This window comes from Eleutherodactylus coqui, chromosome 6 (genome assembly GCF_035609145.1).
Source record: "Eleutherodactylus coqui strain aEleCoq1 chromosome 6, aEleCoq1.hap1, whole genome shotgun sequence".
Taxonomy (NCBI): domain Eukaryota; kingdom Metazoa; phylum Chordata; class Amphibia; order Anura; family Eleutherodactylidae; genus Eleutherodactylus; species Eleutherodactylus coqui.
The window spans coordinates 12,424,982-12,447,751 of record NC_089842.1 but is presented as its reverse complement, the minus strand read 5'-3'; the positions used below and the strand labels follow the sequence as shown (position 1 = coordinate 12,447,751).

Genomic DNA, 22,770 nt, shown 5'->3' with positions numbered 1-22,770 from the left:
GTCACCTGGACTTTAGGTGAGCTGAATGCCGAGCTTCCGGCTCACTTGCCCTGTCGGGTCCTGTCTTCACACTACTGCCACCCCACCAGCAGGTGATGCAGACGCTGTACTGCGGTTTCTATGGACTGCGCTCTTCGTATTGCACAATATAGCGCATTTATTGTCTTACTGTTGTTACTAAAGTCTGGGCAGAGGGGTCTTCCTGCTCTTCTCAGCCATTCTTTGTTTTTCCGTATATTTTATTATCTTCGCTGACAGAGCCGTATGAGTGCTTACTTGTGTTTGTGGGACAAGCTGAATTTTTTAAAGGTACCATTTATTCCCTATCTGCAGCGCTCCATTCAGTCTCCTCCTCTCTGCAGTGAGGAGGACGGGGGACACGGGACCCCGTTCTGGGGATTGGTGGTGGTCTCAGCACTGAGACCCCCACTGATCAGCAAGTTACCCATGTCCTGTGGATAAACATAACTTGCTCTGTGTCTCCACATTCAGACACCTACCGGATAACGCTTTGTTTTACTGTTGGTGGGACTGTTTGAGGGCTCATGTTTTACAGGATGAGCTGTTTTCGTACTGCTATGGGGTATACAAGATTTTTTGGAGAGGAGGAGTGACCAAAAATGCAACTCTGGCATTGTGTTATAATTTTTTTTGGTTTATGGTGTTTACCGTATGGGATAAATTATGCAACATTTTAATAGTACGGACTTACAGAAGCAACGGTGATAATTAGGCATTTTCTATTCTTTAGATATTTTTTTAAATATTTAACTTAATTTACCATTTTCTTTAGCTTCACAGGTTTGATTGCATGGCAGGCCTATGATCCTTCACTAGGCCCCAGGTTGCCAGGGCAACCGTCAGCATCACATAATCAAGTTGCAGGAAGGCTGATCCTCTCTGTTTAGGTGCCGCGGTCAGATGTTTAAGCCCTTAGATGCCGCGGTCAGTGCTAAACAGCTACAATTTAAGCGAGCTCCGAGGGAGACAGCCGTTGCTGACGGGTGTCAGCTGTACGGAACAGGCTCAGCTCCTGTGTCCACTGTAACAACCCCCTCCGCCAGTTAACACCTTGGCAAAAGGGTTAATCCTTCACTATGAGGGCTCAGTCAGAGAACGGAATAGAGTGCTCTGTAGGTGGAGGTATAGATGTCTAGAGAGACATAGGAGCCTAAAGTAAACAGAGCAGTCTGGAAAGGAGGGCAGAGGGGTTTGGAGGGGCGATGGGAACAGAGGTGTCTGGAGGAGGACAGAGGAACTGATAGGGATGGAAGGACGAGAAGTCCAGAGGGGTGAAGGGACAGAAAAGTCTGGAGGGGGGAGGGAATCTGGAGGTGGCCACAGAGGGAAGGGAGAATGTATGGTGACAGAGGGAGACTAGAGGGAGGAGGTACAATTGTATTATGTCTCCACCAGAATAATGGGTGGAGACCTTGAGTGACAGCTTAAGGCTAGGGTACGCCCCCAAAGTTCCTGATTGGCCGGCTGCAGGAAGGTCCTAGCTGCGTGGGGATTGAGTTATGCTTGGGATGGAGGGTTAGGGTTAGTTTCTGTGTTAGGCTTACATTATTAGCTGTAAATCGTTACATGTCAGAGCACGGCCGCATTAACATGGAACAATTTACACCAAATAATGTAAGCCTTACACATAAATTAACCCTAACTCATCCAACTTCATACCACCCCCCCCCCCCCGCCAAGCTGTTACCGGGGTAGTGCAGACAGCGTCCACCCTTTCATGCCCACATTACCAGCACAGCACCAGCTATCAGCAGTGCAGGACATCCATCCCCTCACCTTCCCGCCCAGCTGTTAACGGGATGATGATGGAAGGATGAGACCCCTCAGCGCAAAAAGGTAGACCGGCGGTGGTGACTGGCAGGAGCCAACAGCCTGACAACCAAAGCGACCCCTGAGAGGACAAGGGACACCCAAGTGGTGAGTGCCAGGACCTCTCAGCCCGAGGACAGGAGCCACAACTGAGACCGGAGTGCTGCGTGCCAGGACCTCTGAGGACGAGGACGAAGAGCCAGCAGGGACCAGAGTGCTGAATGACTGGACGACGGAGAGCCAGCAAGGATCGGAGTGCTGAATGACTGGACGATGGAGAGCCAGCAAGGATCAGAGTGCTGAATGCCTGGACGACGGAGAGCCAGCAAGGACCGGAGTGCTGAATAACTGGACGACGGAGAGCCAGCAAGGACCGGACTGCTGAATAACTGGACGACGGAGAGCCAGCACGGATCAGAGTACTGAATGACTGGATGACGGAGAGCCAGCACGGATCAGAGTGCTGAATGCCTGGACGACGGAGAGCCAGCAAGGATCAGAGTGCTAAGTGCCTGGACGACGGAGAGCCAGTAGGGACCGGAGTGCTCAGTGCCTGGACCAGACAGGGCGAGAACAGAGACCACAGTGCTCCGTAGCAGGACCTGTGAGGCCGAGCAAGCAGAGCCTGCCGTGCAGACACTGAGGAACAGAGGGCATCACCTGGCTGTCAAATACCTTGACCTTGTCAACACCCAGCACTTCTGGGATTAATATTACTACTGAGGCTACTGTGGGGGTCACTACTACTACTGGGGCTACTGTGGGGTTAACATTACTGGGGCCACAATAGGGGTCGCTATTTTACTACACGGGCCCAGTATAGGGGACGCTACTACTACTTGGGCCAATATAGGGGATGCTATAATTACTGGGGACAATATAGGGGACGCTATTACTACTGGGGCCAATATAGGGGATGCTAATACTACTAGGTCCACCAACGTAGGGGTGACTATTACGACAGGGGCCGATTTGCTGCAGAATTTACAGTCGCTGTAGCAGCAAAGTAGATGAGATTTTAAAAATCTCATCTATACACTGTGGAAAAAATCTGCACAAAACCAGTGTGGACGCCGACATGTGGTGCGGGATTAATTCCACAGCATGTTAATTTTAAATATACTATATATCAATAGCTCACCCATCACTCCAGCGTTCCTCCCATTTTTTTGGTTTACTTTTTAAACAGCCCTGTCCTTTTTATAATGGCGGAGGTAAAAATAATATGTTGTGATAAGCCACGCCCCCTAACCCATCCCCTGGCTACACCCTCTGCGCTCTGGGGCTCCACGAGAAACTTTTGCTTCAAAAAGGGCTCTATGGCTGAAAAAGTTTGGGAACCACTGCTCTATACACCTGCATAACTCTTTAATACCTGTATAAGGGCTATTGCCCACGGCCGGATTCTGGCGCGTTTCACGTGGTGAAAATCTGCGGCGTTAGGCCGCAGCTATTAGATTCTATTGAATATAATAGCTCAATGTTCACGCTGCGGAGTTCTACCGTGGAATTCCACAGCGTGAAAGAAACCGCAGCATGCTCTAGTAGTCAATGGAAGCCGGACATCACACTATACTTCTGTTGTAGCACAGCGGAAGTATCGCGTGATTACGCGTCCCCGCACAGCTGGCGCGTCACACGCTGTACTGCGCATGCTCGCCGGCTTACTAGGCGGGAATCGCACAGCTTATCCGGAGAGGTGAGTATGGGGTTTTTGGGGGCATCGTGACGGACTACGCTGCGAAATTCCGCTGGTAGAATCTGTCATGACCGTGGGCATGAGGCCTAACACTTTAATAATAATTTTATTTATATGGCGCCAACATATTCCGCAGCACTTACAATACAAGGGAAATAAAACAAGACCACGGTTACATGAAGTAATCAATTGATGGAGACAGTAGGGGTGAGGGTCCTGCTCCAACAAGCTTACATACTACAGATAATGGGGTGGTACAGAAGATAATGGGGCTGGAGATGTGCACATTATGGTGAGGTGGAGAGTGAGGGATGCTATACACATAGACAATGGTCAGGCCGTATAGTGGCTGAATCGGTATAACTGCAGCTGCTGGTTGATTACGGCTAACAACAACTGCAGTCGGTAGGTCAGGGAGCATGTTATCAGGCGGAGTACAGAGGGGTTTGGTTTAGGGGATACAGTATGCCTCCCTGAAGAGGTGTGTTTTTAGAGCACGCCTGAACTTTAGTGTGTCAGTGAATGCCCGGATAGCCTTTGGTAGCGCGTTCCAGAGGACCGGTGCTGCTCTGGAGAAGTCTTGGAATGAGAGGTTCGAATTAAAGGGGCACTCAATCTGATTTCGTTAGCGGAGTGTAGGACCCAGGCTGGGTGGTGGATTGAGCTGAGGGAGGCAATATAGGGGGCGCTGCACTGTGGAGGGCTTTGTGGATGAAGGTAGTGAGTTTAAATTGAATTCTGTATTTAACGGGCAGCCAGTGCAGTGACCGGCACAGGGCAGAGGCGTCCGAGTAGCGGCTCGACAGGAAGATGAGCCTGGCTGCTGCATTCAGGATGGATTGAAGGGGGTAGAGTCTGGTGCAGGGGAGGCCGATCAGCAGCGAGTTGCAGTAATCGAGCCGGGAGTGGATGAGGGCAACAGCGAGCGTTTGTAGCGTGTTCACGGTGAGGAAAGGGTGGATTCTTGCGATGTTCTTGAGGTGCAGCTGACATGTTCGGGCCAGAGATTGGATGTAGGGGGCGAAGAAGAGATCGGAGTCAAATATGATCCCAAGGCAGCGGGCGTGCTGGGAGTTATGGTGCCACACACTGAGATGGCGATGTCAGGATGAGGTCGGTTAGTGGAGGGCGGAAGCAGGAGAAGGTCAGTTTTTGACTATACACCCACATGATACTATACAACAGTATAAGTGTACACCTATATTATATTGTACACCTGTATAACTCTATATACCTGTATAACACTATAGAAAACAGAATCCTCCCCCCACTCCCGTGGATACCAGGATGAAAGCAGTATTTTCTTTTGATATCATGGATAAAAACATCTTCCCAGAAAAGTTTTTTTTGTGCTTTCCTGTTTCGTACAGTGTTTATATATATCATAATAAGAACTCTGCTTGAAACATGTAAGCACAAACAAAAACTTCTCTGGGAAGATGTTTTTATCCATGATATCAAAAGAAAATACTGCTTTCATCCTGGTATCCACGGGAGTGGGGGGAGGTTTCTGTTTTCTATTGCTGTGGGGTGTGCCTGGGGTGGGCTGGAATTTTAGATTTACATTGTATAATACTATACACCTGCGAAACTCTATAACACCTGTATAATACAATACACCTGTATAACTGTACACTTCTATAACACTGTACACCTGTCTAACTCTATATACCTGTATGATACAATACACCTGTATAACTGTACGCTTCTATAACACTGTATAACTCTATAACACCTGTATATTACAATACAGCAGTATAACTGTACACCAGTATAAGAGTACAACTGAACATAGTACACCTGTATAACACTATACAAGTATAACTGCACACCTGTATCACTCTATACACCTGCATAACTCTATATAACCTGTATAATACTATACACCAGTAAAATTGTACACCTGTATCACTCTATACACCTGCATAACTCTAAAAAACCTGTATAATACTATACACCTGTATAACTGTACACCTGTATCACTCTATACACCTGCATAACTCTATAAAACCTGTACAATACTATACACCAGTATAACTGTACACCTGTATCATCACTCTATACACCTGCATAACTCTATAAAACCTGTACAATACTATACACCTGTATAACTGTACACCTGTATCACTCTATACACCTGCATAACTCTATAAAACATGTATAATACTATACACCTGTATAACTGTACACCTGTATAACACTATACACCTGCATAACTCTATAAAACCTGTATAATACTATACACCTGTACAACTGTACACCTGTATAACTGTACACCTGTATAACTCTATACACCTGCATAACTCTATAAAACCTGTATAATACTATACACCTGTATAACTGTACACCTGTATAACACTATACACCTGCATAACTCTATAAAACCTGTATAATACTATACACCTGTACAACTGTACACCTGTATAACTGTACACCTGTATAACTCTATACACCTGCATAACTCTATAAAACCAGTATAATACTATACATCTGTATAACTGTACACCTATATAATACTATACACCAACGTAACTCTATAAAACCTGTATAATACTATACCACAGTATAACTGTACACCTGTATCACTCTATACACCTGCATAACTCTATAAAACCTGTATAATACTATACACCAGTACCACTGTATACCTGTATCACTCTATACACCTTCATAACTCTATAAAACCTGTCTAATAATATACCACAGTATAACTGTACACCTGTATCACTCTATACACCTGCATAACTCTATAAACCCTGTATAATAGAATACACCTGTATAACTGCACACCTGTATCACTCTATACACCTGCATAACTCTATAAAACCTGTATAATACTATACACCAGTACCACTGTATACCTGTATCACTCTATACACCTTCATAACTCTATAAAACCTGTCTAATAATATACCACAGTATAACTGTACACCTGTATCACTCTATACACCTTCATAACTCTATAAAACCTGTCTAATAATATACACCAGTATAACTGTACACCTGTATCACTCTATACACCTGCATAACTCTATAAAACCTGTATAATACTATACACCAGTACAACTGTATACCTGTATCACTCTATACACCTTCATAACTCTATAAAACCTGTCTAATAATATACACCAGTATAACTGTACACCTGTATCACTCTATAAAACCTGTATAATACTATACACCTGTATCACTCTATACACCTGCATAACTCTATAAAACCTGTATAATACTATACAGCAGTATAACTGTACGCCTATATCACTCTATACACCTGTATCACTCTATACACCTGCATAACTCTATAAAACCTGAATAATACTATACACCTGTATAATACTGTACACCAGTATAATTGTACTCCTGTACATAATACACCTGTATAAAACTATACACAAGTATAACTGTACACCTGTATCACTCTATACAACTGCACAACTCTATAAAACCTGTATAATAGAGTACACCTGTATAACTGTACACCTTTATCACTCTATACACCTGCACAACTCTATAAAACCTGTATAATACTATACACCTGTATAACTGTACACCTGTATAACACTATACACCTACATAACTCTATAAAACCTGTATAATACTATACACCAGTACAACTGTACACCTTTATCACTCTATACACCTGCATAACTCTATAAAACCTGTATAATACTATACACCTGTACAACTGTACACCTGCACAACTCTATAAAACCTGTATAATACTATACACCAGTACAACTGTACACCTGTATAATACTATACACCTGCATAACTCTATAAAACCTGTATAACACTTTACACCTGTATAACTGTACACCTGTACCACTCTATACACCTGCATAACTCTATAAAACCTGTATAATAGAATACACCTGTATAACTGTACACCTTTATCACTCTATACACCTGCATAACTCTATAAAACCTGTATAACACTTTACACCTGTATCACTCTATACACCAGTATAACTGTACACCTGTATAACACCATACACCATACATAACTCTATAAAACCTGTATAATACTATACACCAGTATAACTGTACACCTCTATAACACTATACACCTACATAACTCTATAAAACCTGTATAATAGAATACACCTGTATAACTGTACACCTTTATCACTCCATACACCTGCATAACTCTATAAAACCTGTATAATACTATACACCAGTACAACTGTACACCTGTATAACTTTACAACTGTACACCTGTATAATACTATAGTATTGCAGCTACATAACGCTATACAGCTGTATAACACTGTACTCCTTTATACCACTGTACACCTGCATAACACTATACACCTGTATAATACCCGTGTAACACTGTACCCCTGTAGAACACTATACCCCTGTATAGCACTGTACACCTGTATAATATTGTATACCTGTATAACACTATACAACAGTATAACGTTGTACACCTGTATAACACTATACCACTGTATAATAACTGTATGATATTGTACACCGTTATAACACTATATGCCTGTATGACACTGTATGCATGTATAACACTGTACCCCTGTATAACACCTCTGTAATATTATACACCTGTACAACACTCTATACCTGCATAACACTGTACATCTGTATAATATCTGTGTAACACTATACCCCTGTATAACACTATACAACAATAAAACACTGTACACCTGTGTAATACTTTACACCTGAATATCACTGTACCCCTCTATAATACCAGTGTGAAACTATACCCCTGTATAATACCAATGTAACCCTATACACCTGTAGAACACTGTACACCTGTATAATACCTGTGCAATACTGTACACCTGTACAACACAATACACATGTATATCACTGTACCCCTATATAACACTATACCCCTGTACAATATCTGTGTAATACTATACCCCTGTATAACACTATAATCCTGAATAACACTGTACACCTGTACAATGCCTGTGTAATATTGTACACCTATATAACACTATACCCCTGTATAGCACTGTAAACCTGCATAACACTGTATATCAGTGTACATCTGTTTATTACCTGTATAACACTATACCCCTGTATAACACTGCACCCCTGTATAACACTGTACCCCTGTATAACACGGCACACCTGTATAATACCTGTATAACACTGTACCCCAGTATAATACTGTACACCTGTATAACACTACACCTGTATAATACCTGTATAACACCGTACCCCTGTATAACACTGTACACCTGTATAAAACTGTACACCTGTATAATACCTGTATAACACTGTACCCCTGTATAACACTATACCCCTGTATAACACTGCACACCTGTATAATACCTGTATAACACTGTACCCCAGTATAATACTGTACCCCTGTATAACACGGCACACCTGTATAATACCTGTATAACACTATACTCCTGTATAACACTGCACACCTGTATAACACTGTACCCCTGTATAACACGGCACACCTGTATAATACCTGAATAACACTATACCCCTGTATAACACTGCGCCCCTGTATAACACTATACCCCTGTATAACACTGTACCCATGTATAATACTGTATACCTGTATAACACTGCACACCTGTATAATACCTGTATAACACTGTATAACACGGCACACCTGTATAATACCTGTATAACACTATACCCCTGTATAACACTGCACACCTGTATAATACCTGTATAACACGGCACACCTGTATAATACCTGTATAACACTATACCCCTGTATAACACTGCACACCTGTATAACACTATACCCCTGTATAACACGGCACACCTGTATAATACCTGTATAACACTGTATACCTGTATAACACTACACCTGTATAATACCTGTATAACACGGTACCCCTGTATAACACTGCACACCTGTATAACACTATACCCCTGTATAACACTATACCCCTGTATAACATTCTACCCCTGTATAACACTGTACCCATGTATAACACTGTATACCTGTATAACACTACACCTGTATAATACCTGTATAACACTGTACCCCTGTATAACACTGCACACCTGTATAACACTATACCCCTGCATAACACTGTACCCCTGTATAACACTGCACACCTGTATAATACCTGTATAACACGGCACACCTGTATAATACCTGTATAACACTATACCCCTGTATAACACTGCACACCTGTATAACACTATACCCCTGTATAACAGGGCACACCTGTATAATACCTGTATAACACTGTACCCCTGTATAACACTGCACACCTGTATAACACTATACCCCTGTATAACACTATACCCCTGTATAACACGGCACACCTGTATAATACCTGTATAACACTATACCCCTGTATAACACTTCACACCTGTATAACACTGCACCCCTGTATAACACTGTACCCCTGTATAACACTGTACCCCTGAATAACACCTGTATAACACTGTACCCCTGTGTAATACTGTACACCTGTATAATACCTGTATAACACTGTACCCCTGTATAACACTGTACCTGTATAACACTGTACCCCTGTATAATACTGTACACCTGTATAACACTGTATACCTGTATAACACTGCACACCTGTATAATACCTGTATAACACTATACCCCTGTATAACACTGCACACCTGTATAACACTATACCCCTGTATAACACTATACCCCTGTATAACATGGCACACCTGTATAATACCTGTATAACACTATACCCCTGTATAACACTGCACACCTCTATAACACTGCACCCTGTATAACACTGTATCCCTGTATAACACTGTACCCCTGTATAATACCTGTATAACACTGTACCCCTGTATAATACTGTACACCTGTATAATACCTGTATAACACTGTACCCCTGTATAATACTGTACACCTGTATAACACTACACCTGTATAACACTGTATACCTGTATAACACTGCACACCTGTATAATACCTGTATAACACTATACCCCTGTATAACACTGCACACCTGTATAATACCTGTATAACACGGCACACCTGTATAATACCTGTATAACACTATACCCCTCTATAACACTGCAAACCTGTATAACACTATACCCCTGTATAACACGGCACACCTGTATAATACCTGTATAACTCTGTACCCCTGTATAACACTGCACACCTGTATAACACTATACCCCTGTATAACACTATACCCCTGTATAACACGGCACACCTGTATAATAGCTGTATAACACTGAACCCCTGTATAACACTGCACACCTGTATAACACTATACCCCTGTATAACACTATACCCCTGTATAACACGGCACACCTGTATAATAGCTGTATAACACTGAACCCCTGTATAACACTGCACACCTGTATAACACTATACCCCTGTATAACACTATACCCCTGTATAACACTGCACACCTGTATAACACTGCACCCCTGTATAACACTGTACCCCTGTATAACACTGTACCCCTGTATAATACTGTACACCTGTATAATACCTGTATAACACTGTACCCCAGTATAATACTGTACACCTGTATAACACTACACCTGTATAATACCTGTATAACACCGTACCCCTGTATAACACTGTACACCTGTATAAAACTGTACACCTGTATAATACCTGTATAACACTGTACCCCTGTATAACACTGTACACCTGTATAACACTATATCCCTGTATAACGCTCTGTATACCTGTATAATACCTGTATAACACTGCACACCTGTATAACACTATACCCCTGTATAACACTGTATAACACTGCACACCTGTATAATACCTGTATAACACTGTACCCCTTTATAACACTGCACACCAGTATAACACTATACCCCTGTATAACACGGCACACCTGTATAATACCTGTATAACACTATACCCCTGTATAACACTGCACACCTGTAACACACTGCACCCCTGTATAACACTGTACCCCTGTATAACACTGTACCCCTGAATAATACCTGTATAACACTGTACCCCTGTATAAAACTGTACACCTGTATAATACCTGTATAACACTGTACCCCTGTATAATACTGTACACCTGTATAACACTACACCTGTATAACACTGTATACCTCTATAACACTGCACACCTGTATAATACCTGTATAACACTATACCCCTGTATAACACTGCACACCTGTATAACACTATACCCCTGTATAACACTATACCCCTGTATAACACGGCACACCTGTATAATACCTGTATAACACTATACCCCTGTATAACACTGCACACCTCTATAACACTGCACCCCTGTATAACACTGTATCCCTGTATAACACTGTACCCCTGTATAATACCTGTATAACACTGTACCCCTGTATAATACTGTACACCTGTATAATACCTGTATAACACTGTACCCCTGTATAACACTACACCTGTATACCTGTATAACACTGTACCCCTGTATAATACTGTACACCTGTATAACACTACACCTGTATAACACTGTATACCTGTATAACACTGCACACCTGTATAATACCTGTATAACACTATACCCCTGTATAACACTGCACAACTGTATAATACCTGTATAACACGGCACACCTGTATAATACCTGTATAACACTATACCCCTCTATAACACTGCACACCTGTATAACACGGCACACCTGTATAATACCTGTATAACACTGTACCTCTGTATAACACTGCACACCTGTATAACACTATACCCCTGTATAACACTATACCCCTGTATAACACGGCACACCTGCATAATGGCTGTATAACACTGAACCCCTGTATAACACTGCACACCTGTATAACACTATACCCCTGTATAACACTGCACACCTGTATAATACCTGTATAACACTATACCCCTGTATAACACTGCACACCTGTATAACACTGCACCCCTGTATAACACTGCACCCCTGTATAACACTGTACCCCTGTATAATACCTGTATAACACTGTACCCCTGTATAATACTGTACACCTGTATAATACCTGTATAACACTGTACCCCTGTATAATACTGTACACCTGTATAACACTACACCTGTATAATACCTGTATAACACTATACCCCTGTATAACACTGTACCCCTGTATAACACTGTACACCTGTATAATACCTGTATAACACCGTACCCCTGTATAACACTGTACCCCTGTATAACACTGTACACCTGTATAATACCTGTATAACACCGTACCCCTGTATAACACCGTACCCCTGTATAACACCGTACCCCTGTATAACACTGTACACCTGTATAACACTGCACCCCTGTATAACACTGTACCCCTGTATAACACTGTACACCTGTATAATACCTGTATAACACTGTACCCCTGTATAACACTGTACACCTGTATAATACCTGTATAACACTATACCCTTGTATAACGCTCTGTACACCTGTATAATACCTGTACAACACTGTACCCCTGTATAACACTGCACAACTGTATAACACTATACCCCTGTATAACACTATACCCCTGTATAACACTGTATACCTGTATAACACTGCACACCTGTATAATACCTGTATAACACTATACCCATGTATAACACTATACCCCTGTATAACACTGCACACCTGTATAATACCTGTATAACACTGTACCCCAGTATAATACTGTACCCCTGTATAACAATGTCCACCTGTATAACACTGTACACCTGTATAATACCTGTATAACACTATATCCCTGTATAACGCTCTGCACACCTGTATAATACCTGTATAACACTATATCCCTGTATAACGCTCTGCACACCTGTATAATACCTGTATAACACTATATCCTTGTATAACGCTCTGCAGACCTGTATAATACCTGTATAACACTATACCCCTGTATAACGCTCTGCACACCTGTATAATACCTGTATAACACTATACCCCTGTATAACGCTCTGTACACCTGTATAATACCTGTATAACACTGTACCCCTGTATAACACTGTACACCTGTATAATACCTGTATAACACTATACCCTTGTATAACGCTCTGTACACCTGTATAATACCTGTACAACACTGTACCCCTGTATAACACTGCACAACTGTATAACACTATACCCCTGTATAACACTATACCCCTGTATAACACTGTATACCTGTATAACACTGCACACCTGTATAATACCTGTATAACACTATACCCATGTATAACACTATACCCCTGTATAACACTGCACACCTGTATAATACCTGTATAACACTGTACCCCAGTATAATACTGTACCCCTGTATAACAATGTCCACCTGTATAAAACTGTACCCCTGTATAACACTGTACACCTGTATAATACCTGTATAACACTATATCCCTGTATAACGCTCTGCACACCTGTATAATACCTGTATAACACTATATCCCTGTATAACGCTCTGCACACCTGTATAATACCTGTATAACACTATATCCCTGTATAACGCTCTGCAGACCTGTATAATACCTGTATAACACTATACCCCTGTATAACGCTCTGCACACCTGTATAATACCTGTATAACACTATACCCCTGTATAACGCTCTGTACACCTGTATAATACCTGTATAACACTGTACCCCTGTATAACACTGCACACCTGTATAACACTATACCCCTGTATAACACTGTATACCTGTATAACACTGCACGCCTGTATAATACCTGTATAACACTATACCCATGTATAACACTATACCCCTGTATAACACTGCACACCTGTATAATACCTGTATAACACTGTACCCCAGTATAATACTGTACCCCTGTATAACAATGTCCACCTGTATAACACTGTACCCCTGTATAACACTGCACACCTGTATACCTGTATAACACTATATCCCTGTATAACGCTCTGCACACCTGTATAATACCTGTATAACACTATATCCCTGTATAACGCTTTGCACACCTGTATAACACTATACCCCTGTATAACACTGCACACCTGTATAATACCTGTATAACACGGCACACCTGTATAATACCTGTATAACACTATACCCCTGTATAACGCTCTGCACACCTGTATAATACCTGTATAACACCATACCCCTGTATAACGCTCTGCACACCTGTATAATACCTGTATAACACTGTACCCCTGTATAATACCTGTATAACACTATATCCCTGTATAACACTGCACACCCCTGTATAACACTATACCCCTGTATAACGCTCTGCACATCTGTATAATACCTGTATAACACTATATCCCTGTATAATACCTGTATAACACTATATCCCTGTATAACACTATACCCCTGTATAACGCTCTGCACACCTGTATAATACCTGTATAACACCATACCCCTGTATAACGCTCTGCACACCTGTATAATACCTGTATAACACTATACCCCTGTATAACACTGCACACCTGTATAATACCTGTATAACACTGTACCCCTGTATAACACTGCACACCCCTGTATAACACTATACCCCTGTATAACACTATACCCCTGTATAACACTATACCCCTGTATAACACTGTACCCCTGTATAATACCTGTATAACACTATACCCCTGTATAACACTGTACCCCTGTATAATACCTGTATAACACTGTACCCCTGTATAACACTATACCCCTGTATAACACCATACCCCTGTATAACGCTCTGCACACCTGTATAATACCTGTATAACACCATACCCCTGTATAACGCTCTGCACACCTGTATAATACCTGTATAACACTATACCCCTGTATAACACTGCACACCTGTATAATACCTGTATAACACTGTACCCCTGTATAACACTATACCCCTGTATAACACTATACCCCTGTATAACGCTCTGCACACCTGTATAATACCTGTATAACACTATACCCCTGTATAACACTATACCCCTGTATAACTCTCTGCACACCTGTATAATACCTGTATAACACTATACCCCTGTATAACACTGCACACCCCTGTATAACACTATACCCCTGTATAACACTATACCCCTGTATAACGCTCTGCACACCTGTATAATACCTGTATAACACTGTACCCCTGTATAACTCTCTGCACACCTGTATAACACCATACCCCTGTATAACGCTCTGCACACCTGTATAATACCTGTATAACACTATACCCCTGTATAACGCTCTGCACACCTGTATAATACCTGTATAACACTATATCCCTGTATAACGCTCTGCACACCTGTATAATACCTGTATAACACTGTACCCCTGTATAACTCTCTGCACACCTGTATAACACCATACCCCTGTATAACGCTCTGCACACCTGTATAATACCTGTATAACACTATACCCCTGTATAACGCTCTGCACACCTGTATAATACCTGTATAACACTATATCCCTGTATAACGCTCTGCACACCTGTATAATACCTGTATAACACCATACCCCTGTATAACTCTCTGCACACCTGTATAATACCTGTATAACACTATACCCCTGTATAACACTGCACACCTGTATAATACCTGTATAACACTGTACCCCTGTATAACACTATACCCCTGTATAACACTATACCCCTGTATAACTCTCTGCACACCTGTATAATACCTGTATAACACTATACCCCTGTATAACACTGCACACCCCTGTATAACACTATACCCCTGTATAACACTATACCCCTGTATAACACTATACCCCTGTATAACGCTCTGCACACCTGTATAATACCTGTATAACACTATACCCCTGTATAACACTGCACACCTGTATAACACTATACCCCTGTATAACACGGCACACATGTATAATACCTGTATAACTCTGTACCCCTGTATAACGCTCTGCACACCTGTATAATACCTGTATAACACTATATCCCTGTATAACGCTCTGCACACCTGTATAATACCTGTATAACACTATACCCCTGTATAACACTGCACACCTGTATAATACCTGTATAACACTGTACCCCTGTATAACACTGCACACCTGTATAATACCTGTATAACACTGTACCCCTGTATAACGCTCTGCACACCTGTATAACACCATACCCCTGTATAACGCTCTGCACACCTGTATAATACCTGTATAACACTATACCCCTGTATAACTGCTGTGAAGCCCCTTCCGTGTGTTACCTGCGGTCCGCGGCGCTCCCGGCGACACACTCAGCTCTGCTGCATCCGTCCTCATGTGCGGCGGAATGTGCAGCTATGGAGGAGCTGCGGCCTGTGAGCGGCGGCGGGCCTGACAGCAGCGGACGTCAGCTGACGGAGCGGCGGCGGGAATGACCTACTCTCTGAGGTCCGGAGTACCGGGCTAGACCGGGGTGGGGAGGTGGTGACGGTACAGAGCGGCTCTTACCGGTCCCGGCGCCGCCAGCATCCCGCCTACAGCGGCTTTTGTTCTGCTCAATGAGCGCACACATCCCGGACAGAGCAGCCTCAGCTCCACCATTACCATGTTACCTAGCAACAGCCAATCAGCGGCGGCCTGACGGCACGGCGCGTCCCGGGGGAGCGTCACTCACCGCAACCGGAGACTGCGTAACGGAGGAGAGGAGACCGGCGTGACACAGCGGGGGAGACCGGGGCAATACAGCGGAGGAGTCCGGGGCAACACAGCGGAGGAGAGCGGGGCAACACAGCAGGAGACCGGGGCAACACAGCGGAGGAGATCGGGGCAACACAGCGGGGGAGACCGGGGCAACATAACACAGGAGACCGGGGGCAACACAGCGGAGGAGAGCGGGGCAACACAGCGGGGGAGACCGGGGCAACATAGCGGAGGAGACCGGGGCAACACATCGGAGGAGACCGGGGGCAACACATCGGAGGAGACCGGGGTAACACAGCGGGGGAGACCGGGGCAACACAGCGGGGGAGACCGGGGCAACACAGCGGGGGAGACCGGGGTAACACAGCGGAGGAGACCGGGGTAACACAGCGGAGGAGACCGGGGCAACACAGCGGAGGAGACCGGGGTAACACAGCGGGGGAGACCGGGGGGCAACATAGCGGAGGGGATCGGGGCAACATAGCAGAGGAGAGCGGGGCCACACAGCGGAGGAGATCGGGGCAACACAGCGGGGGAGACCGGGGCAACACAGCAGGAGACCGGGGCAACACAGCGGAGGAGACCGGGGCAACACACCGGGGGAGACCGGGGGCAACACAGCGGAGGAGACCGGGGCAACACAGCGGAGGAGACCGGGGCAACACAGCGGAGGAGACCGGGGCAACACACCGGGGGAGACCGGGGGCAACACAGCGGAGGAGACCGGGGCAACACAGCGGAGGAGACTGGGGCAACACAGCGGAGGAGACCGGGGCAACACAGCGGAGGAGACCGGGGCAACACAGCGGAGGAGACCGGGGCAACACACCGGGGGAGACCGGGGGCAACACAGCGGAGGAGACCGGGGCAACACAGCGGAGGAGACCGGGGCAACACAGCGGGGGAGTCCGGGGCAACACAGCGGAGGAGACCGGGGGCAACATAGCGGAGGAGACCGGGGCAACATAGCGGAGGAGTCCGGGGCAACACAGCGGAGGAGACCGGGGCAACACAGCAGAGGAGACCGGGGCAACACAGCAGAGGAGACCGGGGCAACATAGCGGAGGAGACCGGGGCAACACAGCGGAGGAGACCGGGGCAACACAGCAGAGGAGACCGGGGCAACACAGCAGAGGAGACCGGGGCAACATAGCGGAGGAGACCGGGGCAACACAGCGGAGGAGACCGGGGCAACACAGCGGGGGAGACCGGGGGCAACACAGCGGGGGAGATCGGGGCAACACAGCGGAGGAGACCGGGGCAACACAGCGGGGGAGACCGGGGGCAACACAGCGGGGGAGATCGGGGGAACACAGCGGAGGAGACCGGGGCAACACAGCAGAGGAGACCGGGGCAACATAGCGGAGGAGACCGGGGCAACATAGCGGAGGAGACCGGGGCAACACAGCGGGGGAGACCGGGGGCAACACAGCGGGGGAGATCGGGGGAACACAGCGGAGGAGACCGGGGCAACACAGCAGAGGAGACCGGGGCAACACAGCAGAGGAGACCGGGGCAACACAGCGGAGGAGACCGGGGCAACACAGCAGAGGAGACCGGGGCAACACAGCGGGGGAGACCGGGGCAACACAGCAGAGGAGACCGGGGCAACACAGCAGAGGAGACCGGGGCAACACAGCGGAGGAGACCGGGGCAACACAGCGGGGGAGACCGGGGGCAACACAGCGGGGGAGATCGGGGCAACACAGCAGAGGAGACCGGGGCAACACAGCAGAGGAGACCGGGGCAACACAGCAGAGGAGACCGGGGCAACACAGCGGAGGAGACCGGGGCAACACAGCGGGGGAGACCGGGGGCAACACAGCGGGGGAGATCGGGGGAACACAGCGGAGGAGACCGGGGCAACACAGCGGAGGAGACCGGGGCAACACAGCAGAGGAGACCGGGGCAACACAGCGGAGGAGACCGGGGCAACACAGCGGAGGAGACCGGGGCAACACAGCGGAGGAGACCGGGGCAACACAGCGGAGGAGACCGGGGCAACACAGCGGAGGAGACCGGGGCAACACAGCGGAGGAGACCGGGGGCAACATAGCGGAGGAGAGCGGGGCAACACAGCTGAGGAGACCGGGGCAACACAGCGCAGGAGACCGGGGCAACACAGCGGAGGAGACCGGGGCAACACAGCGGAGGAGACCGGGGCAACACAGCGGAGGAGACCGGGGCAACACAGCGGAGGAGACCGGGGCAACACAGCGGAGGAGACCGGGGGCAACATAGCGGAGGAGAGCGGGGCAACACAGCTGAGGAGACCGGGGCAACACAGCGCAGGAGACCGGGGGCAACACAGCGCAGGAGACCGGGGGCAACATAGCGGAGGAGACCGGGGCAACACAGCGGAGGAGACCGGAGGCAACACGGAGGAGGAGACTGGGGCAGCATAGCGGAGGAGAGCGGGGCAACACAGCGGAGGAGACCGGGGCAACATAGCGGAGGAGACCGGGGCAACACAGCGGAGGAGACCGGGGCAACACAGCGGAGGAGACCGGGGCAACACAGCGGAGGAGATCGGGGCAACATAGCAGAGGAGACCGGGGGCAACATAGCAAAGGAGGAGACTGGGGCAGCATAGCGGAGGAGACCGGGGCAACACAGCGGAGGAGACCGGGGCAACACAGCGGAGGAGATCGGGGCAACACAGCGGAGGAGACCGGGGGAACACAGCGGAGGAGACCGGGGCAACACAGCGGAGGAGACCGGGGCAACACAGCGGAGGAGACCGGGGCAACACAGCGGAGGAGACCGGGGCAACATAGCGGAGGAGAGCGGGGCAACATAGCAGAGGAGACCGGGGCAACATAGCAGAGGAGAGCGGGGCAACATAGCGGAGGAGACCGGGGGCAACACAGCGGAGGAGACCGGGGCAACATAGCGGAGGAGACCGGGGGCAACACAGCGGAGGAGACCGGGGGCAACACAGCGGAGGAGACCGGGGCAACACAGCGGAGGAGACCGGGGCAACACAGCGGAGGAGACCGGGGCAACATAGCGGAGGAGAGCGGGGCAACATAGCGGAGGAGAGCGGGGCAACATAGCGGAGGAGAGCGGGGCAACATAGCGGAGGAGAGCGGGGCAACATAGCGGAGGACACCGGGGCAGAATAGCAGAAGAGACCGGGGCAATACAGCGGAGGAGACCGGGGCAATACAGCGGAGGAGACCGGGGCAACACAGCGGAGGAGACCGGGGCAACACAGCGGAGGAGACCGGGGCAGAATAGCAGAAGAGACCGGGGCAATACAGCGGAGGAGAGCGGGGCAATACAGCGGAGGAGACCGGGGCAACACAGTGGAAGAGACCGGGGCAGAATAGCAGAAGAGACCGGGGCAATACAGCGGAGGAGAGCGGGGCAATACAGCGGAAGAGACCGGGGTAACATAGCGGAGGAGACCGGGGGCAACAGCGGGGGAGACCGGGGCAACACAGCGGAGGAGACCGGGGCAACACAGCGGAGGAGACCGGGGCAACACAATGGAGGAGATCGGGGCAACACAGCGGAGGAGACCGGGGCAACACAGCGGAGGAGACCGGGGCAACACAGCGGAGGAGACCGGGGCAACACAGCGGAGGAGACCGGGGCAACATAGCAGAGGAGAGCGGGGCAGCATAGCGGAGGAGACCGGGGGCAACACAGCGGAGGAGACCGGGGCAACATAGCGGAGGAGACTGGGGGCAACACAGCGGAGGAGACCGGGGGCAACACAGCGAAGGAGACCGGGGCAACACAGCGGAGGAGACCGAGGCAACACAGCAGAGGAGACCGGGGCAACACAGCGGAGGAGACCGGGGGCAACACAGCGGAGGAGATCGGGGGCAACACAGCGGAGGAGACCGGGGGCAACACAGCGGAGGAGACCGGGGCAACATAGCGGAGGAGACCGGGGCAACATAGCGGAGGAGACCGGGGCAACATAGCAGAGGAGAGCGGGGCAACATAGCAGAGGAGAGCGGGGCCACACAGCGGAGGAGACCGGGGCAACATAGCGGAGGAGACCGGGGAAACATAGCGGAGGAGACCGGGGGCAACACAGCGGAGGAGGAGACTGGGGCAGCATAGCGGAGGAGACCGGGGCAACATAGCGGAGGAGGAGACTGGGGCAGCATAGCGGAGGAGACCGGGGCAACATAGCGGAGGAGACCGGGGCAACACAGCGGAGGAGACCGGGGCAACACAGCGGAGGAGACCGGGGCAACATAGCAGAGCAGAGCGGGGCCACACAGCGGAGGAGACCGGGGCAACACAGCGGAGGAGGAGACTGGGGCAGCATAGCGGAGGAGACCGGGGCAACATAGCGGAGGAGGAGACTGGGGCAGCATAGCGGAGGAGACCGGGGCAACATAGCGGAGGAGACCGGGGCAACACAGCGGAGGAGACCGGGGCAACATAGCAGAGGAGAGCGGGGCCACACAGCGGAGGAGACTGGGGCAACACAGCGGAGGAGACCGGGGGCAACACAGCGGAGGAGATCGGGGCAACATAGCGGAGGAGACCGGGGCAACATAGCAGAGGAGAGCGGGGCCACACAGCGGAGGAGACCGGGGGCAACACAGCGGAGGAGATCGGGGGCAACACAGCGGAGGAGACCGGGGGCAACACAGCGGAGGAGACCGGGGCAACATAGCGGAGGAGACCGGGGCAACATAGCGGAGGAGACCGGGGCAACATAGCAGAGGAGAGCGGGGCCACACAGCGGAGGAGACCGGGGCAACATAGCGGAGGAGACCGGGGAAACATAGCGGAGGAGACCGGGGGCAACACAGCGGAGGAGGAGACTGGGGCAGCATAGCGGAGGAGACCGGGGCAACATAGCGGAGGAGGAGACTGGGGCAGCATAGCGGAGGAGACCGGGGCAACATAGCGGAGGAGACCGGGGCAACACAGCGGAGGAGACCGGGGCAACACAGCGGAGGAGACCGGGGCAACATAGCAGAGCAGAGCGGGGCCACACAGCGGAGGAGACCGGGGCAACACAGCGGAGGAGGAGACTGGGGCAGCATAGCGGAGGAGACCGGGGCAACATAGCGGAGGAGGAGACTGGGGCAGCATAGCGGAGGAGACCGGGGCAACATAGCGGAGGAGACCGGGGCAACACAGCGGAGGAGACCGGGGCAACATAGCAGAGGAGAGCGGGGCCACACAGCGGAGGAGACTGGGGCAACACAGCGGAGGAGACCGGGGGCAACACAGCGGAGGAGATCGGGGCAACATAGCAGAGGAGACCGGGGCAACATAGCAGAGGAGAGCGGGGCCACACAGCGGAGGAGACCGGGGAAACATAGCGGAGGAGACCGGGGCAACATAGCGGAGGAGACCGGGGCAACAGAGCGGAGGAGACCGCGGCAACATAGCGGAGGAGAGCGGGGCCACACAGCGGAGGAGACCGGGGCAACATAGCGGAGGAGACCGGGGCAACATAGCGGAGGAGACCGGGGGCAACACAGCGGAGGAGGAGACTGGGGCAGCATAGCGGAGGAGACCGGGGCAACATAGCGGAGGAGGAGACTGGGGCAGCATAGCGGAGGAGACCGGGGCAACATAGCGGAGGAGACCGGGGCAACATAGCGGAGGAGACCGGGGCAACATAGCGGAGGAGACCGGGGCAACACAGCGGAGGAGACCGGGGCAACATAGCAGAGCAGAGCGGGGCCACACAGCGGAGGAGACCGGGGCAACACAGCGGAGGAGGAGACTGGGGCAACATAGCGGAGGAGGAGACTGGGGCAGCATAGCGGAGGAGACCGGGGCAACATAGCGGAGGAGACCGGGGCAACACAGCGGAGGAGACCAGGGCAACATAGCAGAGG

At 48.8% G+C, this 22,770-nt stretch overlaps 1 protein-coding gene across 2 annotated transcripts in view; it reads right to left on the bottom strand.

Annotated features, from left to right (window-relative positions):
* The window catches only part of PHC2 (polyhomeotic homolog 2), a 103,904-nt gene extending 87,133 nt beyond the window's left edge, over positions 1 to 16,771 (bottom strand). The window contains exon 1 of one of the 2 annotated variants that reach the window (XM_066606223.1): positions 16,754 to 16,771. The gene's annotated coding sequence lies outside the window, so the exon portion shown is untranslated. Of the gene's footprint in view, positions 1 to 16,527; positions 16,550 to 16,753 lie in introns of those variants that run through there. The other variant, XM_066606221.1, reaches the window with a different exon arrangement.
* Positions 16,772 to 22,770: the final 5,999 nt, after the last annotated feature.